Here is a 17,752-nt window from a genome sequence, read left to right as displayed (position 1 = left end):
GCCTCCGCTCAGCCGTTCATTCACACTTGACGGCATCAATTGGAGAGATCCGCGCGATCAGCGGAGGAACACGAGGACCGGCAACGCAGACGTGGCCTACGGCGGCGGCGGTTCGTGGTTCGTCCTTTTCGTAACCAGCCGACCTACGACGCCCGACGCGGAACACCATCCTGCTGACACACTACACTCACCACGGCCAACATCTGTCGCACGTCCGCGCTATCCAATAGCTACTGCATCTGCACTTGCTTCGATTTCTTATTTCAATATTGCTCCTTTGTTGCACTGCACTCGAAACGGATTGTTAAGAATTCTGCTCTCAGGAAGAACACTCTTTTCACGCGCTGCAAAGTAGACATCGCAAACAACAACAACAGATACATCTTTAGCAAGGCCACCCATGTTCGTCGCCTCTCAATCAATCAACGATTTACGCACGCCTACTACGACGGGGCCAGAGAGTAGTGTATAGTAAGTAGACCGTCCGAAAATTCGCGCTAAACACACACACACACGCACACACCAGCCAGCATCTCCACTTTAAGTCCTTCGGGTGGTGTTTTCGTCATCCTCGGGTACCGGGTGGCCTTTCTCCCGGACCGCGTTGGCGACCGCCTTCTCCGTCGTTGTTGCCGCCTTAGTGTCGCCAACCCAGACCCGAGACCCGAGGAGAAAGGTACCCGTAGCGCGTAGGTGTGTTAGAAAAATAAATCATAAAAATAAACATTACAACCTCCCCCGCCCCCCACACAACCCACAGCGGGAGTATCCTCAGTTCTGTGTCTCGTCGCCCCGCGATGCATTAAATTGTCGTATGTGGCACCCTGGCATCCAACGGACATCTTTTGGGCGGACGCGGGCGATCATTAATTTATTGTTATCACGCGGAATGAGAAAAAACCGCGGTGGTGTGCCGCGAAAGCCCTGAAAAGCGCAAACAATTTGCGGAACACATTGGCACAGAAGCACACATACACTCGTGCGTGCGTTCGAATGGCGCAGCGAAGGAAACTGGTTTAATTCGGTTCATTCGCGATAAGAGATTCGTTCAGGACACGGTTTTTAAATTTGGCATAAAAGCGCCTAAAAAGGGCCCTTCGACCCTTTCGTTGGAATGGCCTCTTCGCGGAGGTCCTGGGCTGGGTCAGCTCTATAAGGAAACGAGGTCCGCGATAACAGGACCGATCTTCTCGGCCTGCTACGCATGCAGAAACGTAACGAGGAGATGCGTTGACACCACACCGCGCGTCAATCGGCCAATTGTGTACTCGTCGACGACGCATAAAAGGGTTCGCGAATCACACACACACACGCGCGGATCGGGAATTCTCGGGGCCTATACATGGGGAGCGCCGGGCGTGGGCACGGAAGTTGGAAGAAATTGATTTCTTCCTTCCTGCCATTCATCGGTTATCGATGGGAGTCGATTGATTTGGCCGGAATGCCGAGTTCCGAGTGGTTCCTCCGCCGCTAGCCAACCGCTTCTTATCGGAGCCATTTCTTTATCGGACGCCGCGCTTGAGCTGTTAGCCTTCCTTAATCTCTGGAAAGCCTCCGGAACGGAAGCCACCTCCACCACCACCTGCCCCTCAAGACATGTTTTTTTGTGAGGACGGGGAGGACGAGAGTGTGCGCCCTTCGTGGCGATATGATGCTGTTCTCCTGGTTTGCCCCTCTTTTGACCCCACCGCCTATAAGAGGAATGACTTTCAATTATTCACATCGCACACACGCTGCTGTTGGGGACACCGAAGTTTGTTTTCGTTGGCCCATTGTTCGATTCCGCTCTGCGCTGCTCTGCTCCTCTCGCTCGCTGGCGCACCCTTATCTTTCCTTCTCCTTTTCACCGAGTGCTTTGATGGACAAACAACACACACACACACACACGGGGCACGTCGCGGGCAGACAACTGGTCGCAGGAGCCTCTGATTTCACCTTCTCGCCCCGACTATTGCTTCGGCGTCTTCTTCTTCGTCTCCGTCTTCCGTTTGTCCTGTTATCGCGTGCACCGTGCGTCTCGTTCTGTCCGCCGGACCACTGTCGCTTTCACGCTATCACACGGCGAGCCCCACCACGGTGATGATGACGACAACGGGCAATGGTGACACTAATCGACATAAAATCCTGCCGAACCCCAACGACGACGCATAAAACCAGAAGCCAATCCCGGCCTGGGGTTACAGCAGTTTCTTATTGTTTCCCCACACCGACGACGACGACACCGAGGTGACACACACACACTGCACATCCCCACAACTACCTTCGACTGCACGCACGCACCGTTGTTTCGTTGCCCGCCCCCCGCCCGCACACGCACAAGTGGTGGGTGATGGGCTTTCTTTTTCTGCTTGTTTTTTTTCGCTGCACTAATTGCTTGCCCAGCGACAAAATACTTTGGCTTCGCTGTCTCAGCTGTGCGCTGCTTCCTAATCACTTCCTCACGTCACTGCACGCACGCACTGTACACACGGTTTACAACACACGGAATGCTCTCCGTGTCGTCGTTATGCGCTTCGAGGATGGCGCAGTGGGACACGCACAAAAACGCGAACCGTCGCAGACCATGAATGAAGAGCGGTCGAAAAACACGGTCCATTCGGTCAAGATTGTTCCGAAGGCAGTTTTTTTTGTCGTTTGACAACCGATGGCAACCGTGCACGGTTATACGGTCGGGTTCAGTGGCTCAAGTGGGTGCCTCTCGGGAGCGTCATTTTCTAAGCAAACTTGTCGGTTATTTACCAGAATCGAGGGAATTATGCATGGTATGATCACTCGCCATGAGTTTAATACAAAAAGGTTATCGTACAAAACCCAAATAGTGAAATAGGAACCAAGAAAACATTGAAACGTAAACGTCAAATGCTTGATGTGCGTCACGCCTAGTTGTATGCAATGTTGTGACACATTCATGAAGCATTGTTCAAATACGTTCAACGCTTTTCAGTATCAATGTTAAATTATTGAAATTAAAGTGAAAGAGTTTTAAGAATGGTCGGTGCACTGCCAAATATATATTGTTGATCATACGATTTCTTTATGAATTTTCAAATATCATTAACCTGACATTAGGGCTTAGTATCGGCTTAATTTAAAACGATTGTGAAACGATTATTCAACCTGCAGATAGAATGCAAACGACGAGCGTTTATTAGTCGTTATCCTGTACTTTTCAATTATAATGATCCATTTCTTCGCACTTGATTCGAACAACAAGCGCAGCGTAACGGATCCAATATTTATTACGATCCGTCTGAAAAGTGTTGTGCGAGCGTACAACATAGGCCTAGAATAATTTAATCTTCATAAACAAAACCCTCATTTCACGCCATTTGAACCATTACAATCAGTGTCGTGTGGTGCTTTTTTTTACTAAATGCATTCCCCACAAGACACCAGAGTTGGGTTCTTCTGCCAACCGGGAAAGTAAAACAACAAAACAGCACAACACAAAATAAAACGGATAACGCAGGTTGTCCAAAAGAATACCGGCGACCCACACACATCCGGTTTAGGAAGCTGCGGGAAAGATGACTGAAAGACAGGGGAATAAAAGTGGGTAAAAAGGAAGGCAACTCCCAGATGCAAGAGAACAATCGGCGAATCGTCTACAAAGCGTTCTGGAATAGAAACCTAGGAAAGGTTGCGAGAGCAAGTGAAACAATCGCTCATCCCGGTCGCTTCCGTTTGGCGCTTCTTCCATCGAATTGCTTAAGCTTGGAAGCGCTTCGGGAACTCACTCGTCCAAGATGGTAAAATTGGATGTCATTCCGCAAACTTTATGCTGAATGGATGATTTTTAGTTGTCGATTACATCCTGTTACGATGCTTGGCTGCGCGAAGCTAAACAGGAAATGGAAAACAAGGTCCACATGGAACGGTACTCGCTGCGGATGGTTTAAAATCTTGATTTGAATTTTTTTCACATTTCCATATACGAACTGGGATGCGCCCGGAAAAGAAATTCGGCGAACCTAAGAAATGACAACGAACACATGTCTCCTCACCTTTATTATCCGGTTTACGGACAAACCTTTTTTCTGCATACCTAATACCGCTTTACGGTCTTCCGGATTCTCCTTCGTCACCTGCCACCGCGCACCAAGGGCACCATGCCGCCGCCGGAAAAGCCACATCAACCAGCAACCAGGAATCAAGCCTCAACACAGGAAGCAAACCGTCCGGTTCGGCCGATGTTTCTGCTTTTTTCTGGCCCATTCTTCTTGCCCCGCCCGGATGGCCTTTTCTGCCATTGTCGTGAGGACTAATTATAATTACAAAACAAGGATTAAGCCGACCGCCCGAAAGGAAGAGAAACGTAAAAAGTCCGGCGAAAACGGACGCACGGGATAGAAGTGGCAGGATGCTTTCTCCTTTATCCTTCACCGGGAATGGCCGACCTCCTCGGTCCAGCCGGTGGACCGTGCGGTCGTCCTTTTTGGCGGCGCAGCAAGGAAGTGTTGATCCTTTTTTAGGTGCTTTCTCCCATTTCTCTGCACCCAGTAGACGGAAGTGCCCATCCTGATTATAATTGAAAGGAGGCATGCCGAAAAACAATAACGGAACGCACTGGCCCGAGCCCGGGCCAGTGATTAGCTGACCGTAAATTGTAATTATAGACCCAATTCCGGTACGTCATCGTAATGCCGCTAATAAGTGGCAAAAATGATAACTTCGGCTCTACACCGTGGTCCCCAGGGGTAGGATATTCCGGTTCGGTGGGAAATGGGAAGAATCACTGCGCGCGGGCACCGATTAGCCGTCTTCCGTTTAGCGGCTGGCAGGATGCCCAGCTGATGATGGGAACGGTCAACGGCAGTGATCCTTTCCGTACTTTTTTACCCAACGCTAAGCAGGAAGACTTACGAGCTGCTGAACCTTTCGATTATGATTGCTCGCCTTTTTTTCACGAGGAGCATTACGATGCTCTGTTGGATGCGATTGGCCACGGTGACAGTTTATGGATGCAGCACAAAATTATCCATTTTCTCAATTGATTCCGGTAGCAATAAGCTCCTCGGTAGCCGGAAGGAAGAAAATCCGGTAGCCCTTTTCGAATCAACAAACATCATCGTCTATAATCCGTTTCGCTTTCTACTACGATTTCGATTATTAATGATTCTATCGACGGAAGACAGGGTCTGTGGTATCATGGCTAGATGATCGTGTAAAGGATGACCAGCCATTGCCTAATACGATCAGTTCTCGACGAATTTACTGTTCGGTAAATTCGTTAAATATTTGATTAGACTTGATTATTATAATTTGATTGTTTGACATTTGAACGATGAACGATTCTACAAATTATTGACGTTCGGGCACTATTTGATTGTGAGTGTGAGAGAAAAATCATCAATTAACATGTCATTTTAATGCATCCGGTTCATTTCAATTTAACTGTATCGGTTCTTTTCCATTAAATTTTAAATTGCCTTGTGAGAATGAGAAAATATCTTCTCCGAGCGAGGTTCTGTTATTGGACTTTCTATAAAATATTCAAGACCCTGATGACGCTCTTGCTCTTGAACCAATCCAGCCCAGAAATAGACTAACAATTTAAAATTTAAAAATAATATTTTCAAATCATTGTTTTTCTAGGTTCCTTTTAAGGATTCTGTGGAAACAGATTCAGCGCATTCCCGTTGGCAAAATCCAATTATCGGACAGAAACGAACGGCAAAACGGGTACACCAACAGGAAACCGGAAATTGACCGGCCGTGCGCACAAAGCCCAATTACACTTCCGCACCCGATTCGTTCTGTTTGCTTAGGACGCGGGCTGCCCGGACAAATTGAATGCATTATTCGTCCAAAGTCACACCAAGGTACCGGAAGAGACGGGAACCGGATTCGCCCAGCATCCGAAAGCCAAAAAATCACACCACGAGTCCCGGAACGGAACGGCGAACGGTGCCGAAACAGACGCCTTGCGAAAATCGACACAAAGGACACCGACGGGGGCGATAGGATACGTTCGCAATCGGGCCCTGGGTGGGCTGTCGGTTAGTTGCGGGAAAAACCCCGTCAGGATGCGTTGGCAATCGGTTAGGACGAGTTTACGACCGCTCCGACTGGGTCTGCTAATTCGATGCAGCAGCAGGACCGGGCCGGGAGTTGACGAAACATGTGCATTGTCAGTCCTTGCGATGGCCTTCGCCACAGACCCCGTAAGGCCCGCTGTGACACAGAACGTGACAAACACAAAGCCTTCCGGACCGGACTTCCTTTTCGGGCTTCCCGGGGCGAGCCGTCGGTGTGATTATGTTGTTAAAAAAGCCTCTCAAATCGAGACCGGAACCCGACCGTTCGGTTGGAAACGGAAATCCTTTCCCGATTGTTACCGGCCGGGATGGCTTCGCGGCCGATTGTTTATTTCCGCGTGCTCGCGCGCGCGCTCGCCGGGGGCTTCCTAAGCGAACGTCAAGATCGAGTTCGTGACGCTTCCGGTGCGACGGAATCGGGCCGGAAAGTCACACATCTTTCGTTAGGGCCTCTGAAATTCCGTTGGCTTCCCGGACCCGTGAACACAAATCACGAGCCGGCGGTCGAAATGTGACACTAGTGGCCGTGGCCTTGCGGAAAGGATACACATATTTCCAACACCCCCCACGGGCAACATGTCATTAGTCCGTTAGCGGCTCGTAGATCATCGCTCTAACCGTCGCATACGCAGGCCCCGAAGTGAGTCCTTGCGGGTTACGTGCCTTCTCGGCCGGCAGGAAAGGGCCAGCTAATGGAGGAGTTATGTAAATGGACGGCTGCCATTCGAGGAATGTAACCGACCCTCGGGCGTTGCGCCGCCGCACACGTGCGCCGGGCTCAGCTGCGCAAAGCCCGCATTCCGAGGAAGATCGAATCGAAGATCAAGTTCCTGGCACGGGAACGCCGATGGCAGCGGCAGGATAAGCCCGAAACCCGACCGGCCGCATCCGAAAGCTTAATTGAATGCATACGGTGTGGCGGGCGTGTGGGCGACTCCGGGTTCCTATTCCGTGTCCTTTCGTCGGGGCTCATAATTAAGGGCGAAAAAAGGGTGCACCAACGTCGAGTCAGTCCGTCGAGTTTTCCGCCCGAACGCAACGTCAGCAGGTTGGCTTCGCGTCGCCAGTCTGCGTGATTCGTCACTATTTGAGCAACCCCCGCGCGGCGCGGCCTTCCGTCCCGATCGTATCTCGGTCCCCGGTTTCGCCGAACAGGACAGAACCTGGAAGCGGATGCGAGAGCGTGCGTTTGGGACAAGACGAAAGCAAACTCGGAGAAAAAGGATGCTGCCCGGAGAGGATGGGATTTTTTTTCTCTATCCGGTTTCAGGGAGAATGATTGTTGTTTTTTATGCTACGGTTCCCTCCCCGGATCATCTATTGCTTCCCGGTTTCGTTCGAAGGATTCCGGCCGACCGATCGGTTGAGCGGATGCGAAAAGAAAATATCCACCTCGGGCAAATGTATCCGAAACCCGTGCGGCGTTTGATTCTATATTTTGTTGTTTCACTGTCACTGGGCAGGATCAACTTTGGTGGTTTGGGATTCAACGTTGGTAAACTTGAGCCCGGGACGGCGGTGGCGACAAATGGATCTTTCCGGGGGAGCGATCCCGGTCGATCGGTCACAAAATAAATACAAACACAAACCGAAACGCGGACGTCGCAGTCCGCTAAGGACAAACGGCGGTGTGGCCGAAAACTAATCCGCTCGGACCGTTCATCCGTTTGGTGGGCGTATTTGCTCGTAAAAAACTAGGAAACCACACCACAGATGGCGGCAAAAGACGTTCGCCCGCCCCGGGATGGGTCCGCAGAAAAAGGGCTGCGGTGATCGGTTTCATGTCAAAATAAATATAAAATCTCGTGTTTCCGGTACCAGCCCCGCCGTCGTTGGCCGTTTCGCCGCCGGTCGGCATATGGTTAACAAATCAGTAAAAATGTCAAATGCTAAATTTTACTGCCGTTCAAGTACGTTCGGATCCTGCCATCGGGACACACATAGGGGCATCCTTCTCGGTGGTAGCTCATCGTCATAAACGTCATAAAAAGACCTAATAACTTTGAAATGTAATAAAATGTAGTTTCGTCTATTGGAACGGTAACTCTGGCGTGTGCTTGAGACGGAAGTAGACGATTTTAACTGAAGAAAGTTCTCATCTTATCTAATAACAATAAGTATCAAACTAAATTAAACATTTCTGTGTAAGCCAACTATGATCATTTGATTATTGAACTTGTCTATTTAAAAAGTTGGCATCCTATCAACTTATCAACCAACTTTAAAGTAACATTCCTTTTAGCTGGTTGGAACCGATGGGAGGAGCCAATGGTGCTACTATAATAGATAATATAATAGATAATATAATAGGATAATAGAGCAACATAATTAATTGTCCGAAAGGCCTCTTCGTTACCTCTTTTATCATTTTTGTTATTTATCATACACTACAATGCATCATATTTTGAACGGAATTTCCTTTTCAAACGTAAAATTTTTGTCATCGTGCTAAAATAACACACTTGACCGAAATAAAAGGAACATCTCAATAACTAAAAATTTAGTTTCTATACAATTTTATGCATCGATTTAGTCATATCCTAACACTAACGAATGTTGTGATATAATATTCTATTTTCATAGAACAAGACGACTTAAAGAAATGACTGAGTGTTTACAACCAATTTTATTCTTATTTCCATCAATAATTACGGCCGACGAGAAGTAGAAGGCACCCTTGGCACGCATACGAAGCAAAGCCGAACGTTTCCCGAAGCAAAGGTTAGGATTGCGAACATTTTCGAACCTGACTTACAAGTCCGGTTCGAAAACAGAGGTTACATTTAAAAACTTCCAACGGAGCAAAAAAAAGAAACTTTTCAAAAACTACTTTCGAGGGCAACGCATCGCGCGATCGCGATCTTCAGGCTCTTAAATTCGATTTTGCCTGTTAAGTGCGGTGTGTTTCTTTCACGTAGTTCGACCGGTTTGGTGCGGTGTGATAAGCCGCCGAGTGGTTTAGCGAAAGATCGTGGGGCAGATGTTGGCCGAAGAAGTGTAACGCATCCCCGCCGCTACGAAACCAGTGCACCGCGCCGCCCTGTGGTGGCCTTCACCGTCCGCAAACGGGTCCGTGTTAAGATCGGGTGATAAGGAATCCCGCAGCACCTGTCGGTGGTCGGTCGGTCGGTCGGGTCCCGCGGCTTTATCATCCTGGAGCCAAGGAATTGGGAAAATTAAAACCGGCGGAGGTCGGTCGGTTTACAAGGAGCCAAACACAGTGTGTGTGCGCGCGTTCAAGGTTCGCCGGTGGCGCCGCTGGCACAGAAGCGGCCAATAATTAGACACGATTCTTGAACACACCGGAGCAAGATCGGGGGCCTTCGCTCCGACGAGGCGCACTCATCCGTGCGCACTAATTAGAAATACGATAATCAATTCGAGCGCCCAAGAACGCGCCGGCAACACGCGGCAGTTCCGTTCTTTCCGCCGTAGGTTCTTGTTTTCCTCCGTCGGGTTTTTCTTGTTGCAATCCGTTCCGCCGCCGGACTTTAAGAACCGAGCCAGGGCACAGGAAGACAGAGCTGAGAGAGACACTTCGCCCGCCCGTGTTCCGGGATATCGAATTTCGAACACGTGTGTGCCAGTGCGTGCGCGTGTGTGTGTGTGTGTTTGTGAGGCTGGAAAGTCCTGAGGATCACCGGCCCAAAAGTGAACATCTGCCACCGGCAACTGAAGGGATCGAAAGAAGCTACAGTTTCTGAAGCAGCGGCCTATCTCGGGCTTCATCTTCAAATCCCTGTCTCTCCTGGAGAACGAGGCGGAGATCATCGCCACAGCCTCAGCTGCTGGGGATCGGGAGATCAGATTGTGCGTAACAGCCGGTAGCCAAGCTGTTCGCTGTTCGGTCTGCAGTCCAGAGGCGATCGCCACCCGTTGGTCCAGTTCAACAGCATACAAGCGCCGGCACGTGTCCGCATCCTGCGCGCATCCTCGACGCGACCACGCCGAAAACTGCAAACAGGAAGCATTGGAGCGATCGGTCAACAACGAAAAAAGAACCCCGTCGTACCCCGGGGCACACCGAGAACGGCGGCGGCGCTTATAAACAGGAAACATCTGCAAACGATCATTTGCTTGGGATTTGTTTTGACGCGTTCGGCAGCGAGCGCAAAAGGTAAGAAAACAGTACAGTTTGCGGTGCTTGGCGTTTGGTGGTTTTTTTCTTCCTATTTCCCCCTTTATCGATGGCCTCCAAGATGCCGGCTGTCTGTACCTGGGGTGTCGCTATAAGCTTATTCGGCTGGCCGTTTCTGGATCGGGGCCCCGGCGGCCCCGCATTTAAATGGACTTCCGGTGCGAATCGCTGATCCGTGCACGTCCTTCGATCGCCGGTCTGGGCGGAGCTCGCCGCTCTGACGTCAACCCGCCGCCGCCGACGACGACGCTCGGGGCCGGGTCGCCCGGTCGACCGAGAATAAATGCATCGTCAAGTAGGAAATTTAGCAATGAAACATAATTTGAGGCAGCCGGCCGGCCGTGGCCGCGACCCGGGCCGAGTCGACGATCCGGCGAAGTAGTTTCGTTTGCCGTTTTGTCGATACAATTTGAACCCGCTGCTTGCGTACAGAGCTGCCATTGTTTTGAACCGTGCCACTTATCGGAGGAGAAGTGTCGAAATGGTTATTAATCGCTCCCATTCACCCGCCACGAAGTTCGACCCGGTGGACCCAACGGCTGTGGCACACGTGGTCTCCGCTACTTCGTACGCAAAGTGGCGGGGTGCGTAAGGCGGATACGCGTGCCGCGCGAAGCTGTGCGTGAGCCGATTCGGGAAGCGACAGTTTCATTTTTTTCAAATATCCGCCGCACGAATTTTCGATGGCCAAAATCAGACATCGATTCATGTGTGCCGCGACGCGAGGCCATAAGTTGCGTTTCTCTTTTGCGTGCGTGCGTGCGTGATCAAGGTCTGAGACACCGCCCGTGTGGCCATGGCCACGTGGTCAAAGAAAGTTACCAAATTTTCCATTTTTTTCGGGGTCGCCCGAATTAAAACGCAACTTCGTTTTTGGAAGGGCGTAACTTCATTTCGGAGTTCCTTTTCTGCGGGGTCCATTGTCTGGGCTACTTACGCCAATCCCAGATTGGTCCCGGGACCCGCGAGGCCCTCGACAAAGAAACGGACCGGAGAAAACCCGAATCCCCGGGTGTCAAGCGGAAACGGACGCTGGCCGCTAATAAGTACACCGCGCACCCCATTGGGGGACGACCGACCGACCTCTCGGGGTCTAATCTACTTTTGACAAGAACATCAATTTTCTCGCCCTTCCTCTTAGGGTTCTTGGGATACGGCGTCCCCGATCGGGGGAAGCCGTACCGTCGCCGGTCCCGAATTCGGATGTTTGAGAACCACCACCGGTAATGAGAAGGTGAGGAAACCCCGGCATCCGGGACTCTTCCGGCCCCCGAAGGGGTTGACGAAGGGGACTGTGCCGATCGGTGGATCGGTGTTTTCCACTTCCACGAGCGGTGGGAAAGCCGGTTTTCTGTTTCCCGGCGCACGCACGCAGTGACGCTCGGGCCGCGGGCCACCATCATCCGGCGCGGCGCAGCTTTAATGAGCAGGAAATCTATTATTAATTTACGAAAACTTCTTGCCCTCGCCGAAGTTTCGCGCGCGCAAACGGAGCTACTCTTGGCCCCGGCCCGGCCCGCCGTTCGACCGGAAGTGGCCGGTCCGCGCCCGGGGTCTGTGTGGTGTTTGTTGATTTTCAGAACGCAACCCGCCCCGCGTCAGACCGGGCGAAATTCTATTTATGGTTTCTCTTTCGTTCGTTGGACCCGAGTGTGCGTGTGTGTGTGTGTGTGTGTGTGTGTGTGTGTGGTTGGCGTTTTGCTATGTCCGCGCCGCCGATTTGTGATCTTGGTGATTTGGAGTGTTGCGCCGCAGCATCAACATCGGTTTTTTTTTCTGGAGAGCCTTATTTGGGCCACAACAATTATGCCAAAATGGTACACGATCGCAGGAAGTAAAGGCCCCCTCCAAAAAACCCGGGGAAAGCCTTGGGAAATGCCTGGGCCGGGTCGGTCAGATTAGAAAACTCCACGACGCACGGCATCGAGCTGTGGACGAAACGAAACCGAGAGGAAAACGATCATTATTTGAAGCTTCCGCCGAAGACGACGACGACCAGGCAAGGGCCTCTAAGGGCGCACCGGTGGTAGCGTGTGACCGGCGGGGCCGGCCAGCCGGCCCCTGTGTGGCCCAGGCCTAATTTGTCCGGTTCGTTACTTTGTCGACTCATTTCCCGCCACCGTTTCCGGGACCGCGCGGACGCGCCGCAAACGCGACACACCCGTGTGCGTGTGTGTGTGCGATCGGATGCTGCCGTTCGGATGGGAAAGGCTTGAAGGGTGGTCGGCGACCGAAAACCGAGAAAAAAATGGAGCCAAATTGAAACGGCAACGGGCGACGGAGAGAACGACGGCGAAAACACGCCGCGAACGCATCAAAACCCCATTTCCGAGGAGGAGATCCCGGCATGCACCATAGAAGGGAAACGGCGGAAGGGTGATGGTGGCGAGGAGGGGGAATTGTGTGGCGGATGTTGTTGTTGTTGAAAGAGCACCATTGCGCGACCATATCCGCCAATCGATCGCTCGCGCGCGCCCGCGATTTGAAGTGTTCATCCGGTTCGTCCGGAGTTCGGGACAGAAAACAGGGAAAAAGACCAAAAATTATCTGACGAGAGGTCGTTTGACGTTTCCACCGACGATCGATCGCCACTTGGTCATAATCCTACAACATTTATTTGCTTCCCGAATTTCACGGTTCTTTTGGGTCGACACGCACGACACGACGCTCACTTCCGGCGCGTGGAGTGCAAAAAAAACGGCAGGAACGCTCAGATCGGTCGCCGATCTTCCGGCTAGAACGAGCACGACGCTGATGAGATGCTCGTTTTCCTTCCGGTGCCGACGAGTTTCCCGGTGTCGACGAGTGCGAGAGGAAATTAGATCATTTTCCTCCCCGGGATTCCCGGGATGCGATGCGCGCGACCCCCGGAAACGGATGGATGGGCCCTGTAATTTACGGGGAGGATGGATACACAAACTGAAGGGGCAGAGGCCAAACAGCCAGCGACACGGGATCGGTGCGATCAGCGCGAGATGATTAGCAGCAGTACGGCGGGGAGCGACTATTCCAAACCTTGCCGTGTCCCGTAAGACGTCCAATTACTTTGGGCGCGAGCGCACGCAAAGAAACGGGCAATTATGCGGAGCCCATTCGGGTTGGCCTAGGTCAGGTTTAATTGACGCTTACATACTGGGGATCCATATTACGATCGTCCGGTTGCGACCTGGCAAAATGTGGCTGTGGCCAAATGGAAGCGACACTGAAATCGAATCGATTTTTCGACGCCCTTTTTATCAACTAACGAGCCGCATATCCGCTTGGCCGTGGCGATAACGCGCACCGTGGTACGATGTTCACCGCCCTCAGGTCTCGTGGTTTATTTTCGGTGGTCCCACGGGACTCCAGGAATGGCTGGGTGACTCAGGCTCAGTCTCGCGTGGTTGTTGATTCATTGGTTTAATTTTGGAACACCACCAGAGAACGGGTTCTCGGCGTGGCCCACTTTTCGGGCGCACGGGGTTTGCCTCCGTATCGGATCGGGTTCGGCCGCTATCGGGTTCGCTGTTGCCGTGTGGCTCCACACACGCGTGCTGATAAGAAACGCAACGGAAGTGGCTGCAATATTTGCCCACTGCATCGCCAGCGATATCCGTTGGGACGAGTGCCTGTGCGTTCCTTTTTTGTGCATGTGACTGTGTAATTTACTCAAGGAACATAAGGTAGCTTCAGATTGTTGCAGGTTCTTGGTTGAAGATGTTACCATCTAGCATATCAATAATTAGTTGTTTAATAATTTTACTTTTCTGAATAGAACCATGGGTTGTGATTGCTCCCAATATGATTTAAAAAGGGCGGACATGAAAAACGAAAAACTTGATGATAATACATTTCTGGCTGTTGCAGCGGAAGTCACAATAAACCGTTTCTTTTTTGGTATTAATGCAAAAAGCGGAGCTGCACGACATTTAATTTTTTGGGGGAAAAAGGTCGAAGTTGGCCATCCCTTGGTAAATAGACTACTCGAAACTGCTCGACTACGAAACTGCCAGAACGCCAATTTCTATTTATTCGCTGCACGGTTTTTTTATGAATTTCGAAACCGATCACGGAAACAAAAAAAACTGTAAATATGTGATGACATTTTACCCACCCATCGATGGCCAACAATTGCACTCACATATGCTGGCTCCGCTCGTTGACCAACCTGCCGCTTCTTTCGCAATTCCCATGTTCCCAAAAACTGGAAACACGAAGCGATGGGACCGCCGATGGCAGAAAGTGGTTGTTTAAGCTCCATAAAAAAATGCAAATGCCCGTTACCTGCCCGAAACTACTGACCTACAAGAAGGGTGTTTTTTCGGGTCCAACGCCTGCCGGTAAGCAAGCGAGCAGTAAAATGGTTCACGCGCCTTGTTTGAGGTGTCCTTTAACGTCTTGGCCAAATGGGTTTTTGTTTTGTATACTTTTAGTTTTGGGGAAAAACATTTCGGTTTGTGGCGCAGTTGAAAAGTTTTGTCGGTTGGTTCGGATTGTCTACAAAAAATGGGATGCAAAAATAGTCACGGTTTTTTTGGTTAAAAAATATCGGGTTTACCGTAATTGGCGCCCAAAAAGAGGAAGCTCCCGGGGCAGCCTGCGACTGTTAGTGCTGATGCAGTGTGCAGAGGATTCGCTCTTATTCCCACTCATTCGATACACTAACTGTTTCATCTCCCCATTCATTACTCTCTCTCTCTCTGCCTCTCTCTGTCGGTCGGGGTGTGGGATTTTTATCAATGAGTTTCTATCTCCGGTCGCAGCAGCAACCGCAGTCTAACTGTACCACCGTCGATAAACCAACGGAACTGGGCGATCATGTTGCGCAGATGTGCGGATCGTCGGCTTTTCATCGGAATGGGCGGCGATTGGGTGCAGTGAGGTCCGATGGGTCGCGACGCGTGGGCTGGGAAAGGGAGGAACGGAAGATCGCACTTGGTACGCGGCTCGGCCGGGAAATGATGTGAAAATTGTTCCATCCGCGGCAGGAAGAGAGTTTCCTTCACCTCCGGCCGACAACCTCGCGTGATCTGCCTCTTTTACGCTTCCGAAGCACTCACACTGAACACATTGGAATGGAAAATCCGCACGGACTGGGAAAGCGGATGGAAATATTAAAAAGTTTACCAGAGCAACCATCCCGAGGCCTCTTGGCCGCGCCATTTGGCAGTCGGCTTACCGGGTTTCGGGGGGCGGCTTATGTTGGCCGCCTTTGGCGGTGCCGATGAGTCCTAACGGAGAAAGCACGCCACCAGGATGCGGGGAGAGGTTCTTAATTTCGGTGTGTGATTAGCTTTCGACGGCAGCTCGGACGATGGCGTTGGAATGATAATTTAATTACCGACACTCGGCGTACCAGAACCTTCGTTCATTACCCTCACACAGCGGAGCGGATGAATGTGAGGCGCATCTTTGATACCCTTCATCGTCTATCGTTGCCATTTTGAGTCGCCACCGACACAAGTTGTAATGTTGTAATGTATGCTGAATAAGCTTAAGGAATGTTTTTTGTTCATCAATAACAATATTTAATTTACAATTAAGTATCTTGTCCAAAGAGGTCTGAAGTTTCTTACGGGGTTTCGACTCGCAGCCTCTTCACATTCATTTCACAGCATGCAAAACAAAACTCTGAATACTAGTAAAACCGTTAAAAAAAACGTAACTATCTGATTGTTTTGAGACTATAGAATATCATTTTTGAGTTACTAAAAAAAGTTTGGTTTTCAACTGGTTTAAAACTGATCGATGGGTTTCTTCCAAGCTGGCCAGTTTATCTAGATACAACTACTTGGGCATTCGACTTTTTATGCTATCCATCTTATGGTGTTTACCCTGATTTATTAGCAGAGAAAAACGAAGCATCTGCTTCAACCAAACCGCTCTTTGGTCCATGCTGGGGCTCCAACAAAAGACAAAGTCCGAGAAAGTTCACAGCCGACAGGCAACTGTCAACCTACGGCTCTTCCTCTACCAGCTAAGCGCCGACATACCATCTTCGTTCCGTTTGTAGTCGGCAGCCCACAGTTTCCCCTACTTTCATTTGGGCAAACGGAGCACCAGCACCTTCTCCAACAGGCATTTGCAAACACGGAAGCCACGGGGCCATGATTTTGTGGCCCAAGAACAGCTGCGCGCACAGAACCGCGGCGAAGATCTACTTTATTTACATCCCCGACTCGACTTCCGCTCAACCTGTTGCTGTGAGCCGGTTCCGCTTCCCCGGGGGGGCGAGCACCAGAACCACCGTCCCGGACCGGACGGGGGCGCAGCTGGCTCTCTGTGGATCACGCGTATGGATGTGAAATTAATTCACACGCAGGTCTTGCGGCGCTCCGGCCGGCCCCAGAGTAACGAACGGCTTAGACGAAACAATTGGAGTGTAAATAACGGTTGCTGGCCCCGATTCACGACGCAGACGCAGAAAAGAAACGTCGAAGAAACATCATTATTGCGAGCGGAACGACCCCTTGGGGTGGGCCACAAAATCCTCCCTCCCACCCCCTCGGGAGGGCCTGCGGGTGGGGTTTCCGCGTTATGCTCGGTGGATTTCCAATTCGTTGCACTTGTTGCGCGCCGAGCACTGAGCCGAGTTGGAAATGTGAGAACTTCGGAATCGCACCCTCCCGCGTCGCGCACTACGCCGTTCTCGACCACCCCGCTCACCCCCCGTTGGTCCGGAGAGACCACCAACGGTGTGCGGGCAGCAGCGCGGTGGCAAGTTGCCAACGGCAAGTAGGCAACGATTTTGCGCAAGACCGTCGTCTAGTGTCTTAAAAGGTTTCCTTCCTTCTCGTCCGCCAGACCGGAGTCAGCCGTTGATAGATTGCCACGTGGTTCTCGCAGTTCCTGAGGTCTCGCAACCGCATTCTAGTGTTTCTTGGGGCGAACTGCTCGTGATTTCCCAGCGACCCCAGCAATGGAGCAGGTGTGCCAAGAAACAGATCTCTCGAGGGTTTCTTCATACTGCGTCATAGTTGATGTGTCAGGTTGACAACACTGAGTGCTCCTCTTTAATCGATTGTTTAGACTCGGGGAATCATCGTACTTTTCGGGCCCTTATCGCACTCGCGGCGTACCGTGATGACTTTGTCCCGCGGAATCACGGCGCCCACCGATAAGCCGGCTTCCGGTGCGAGACCAATGCGACAAATGACCTGCTGATAATGGTCGCGATGGTCGCGTGTGCTCCCGATGATAGTTGGTGTTCTGTGGGCTAGCAATCTGTAATCCTTCATCCGCGCAGACCTTTGGCGGATGGCCTAGTAATCTGGTCGCTTTTCGCCAGGAAAACCGTCTGCAATCCCCGGACCGGAAACCGGATCGCAAGCAGCCAGTCATTGAAACGAGCCCACCGCAAACAGACCGACACCTTCCGGTGTGGTGACGCGTCGGTCCTCCTAATCAGTCCATGACCCGGACCTGCGAACTCGTTTCTGATAAGTGCTGAAAGTTCCAGTTCATTTGGGCACTCCCAATTTGGTGGCGATCGTTAAAGGAGCCGACCGTTGGGCGCGGCGACCCGTCATTAACCGGCCAGGACATCTTAATGACGGTCGGACGTTAATGTTTGTCTGCAAAAACTGGGTATTAGGGT

Source organism: Anopheles cruzii, chromosome 2 (assembly GCF_943734635.1).
Source record: "Anopheles cruzii chromosome 2, idAnoCruzAS_RS32_06, whole genome shotgun sequence".
NCBI lineage: Eukaryota > Metazoa > Arthropoda > Insecta > Diptera > Culicidae > Anopheles > Anopheles cruzii.
This window is presented reverse-complemented; position numbering follows the sequence as displayed.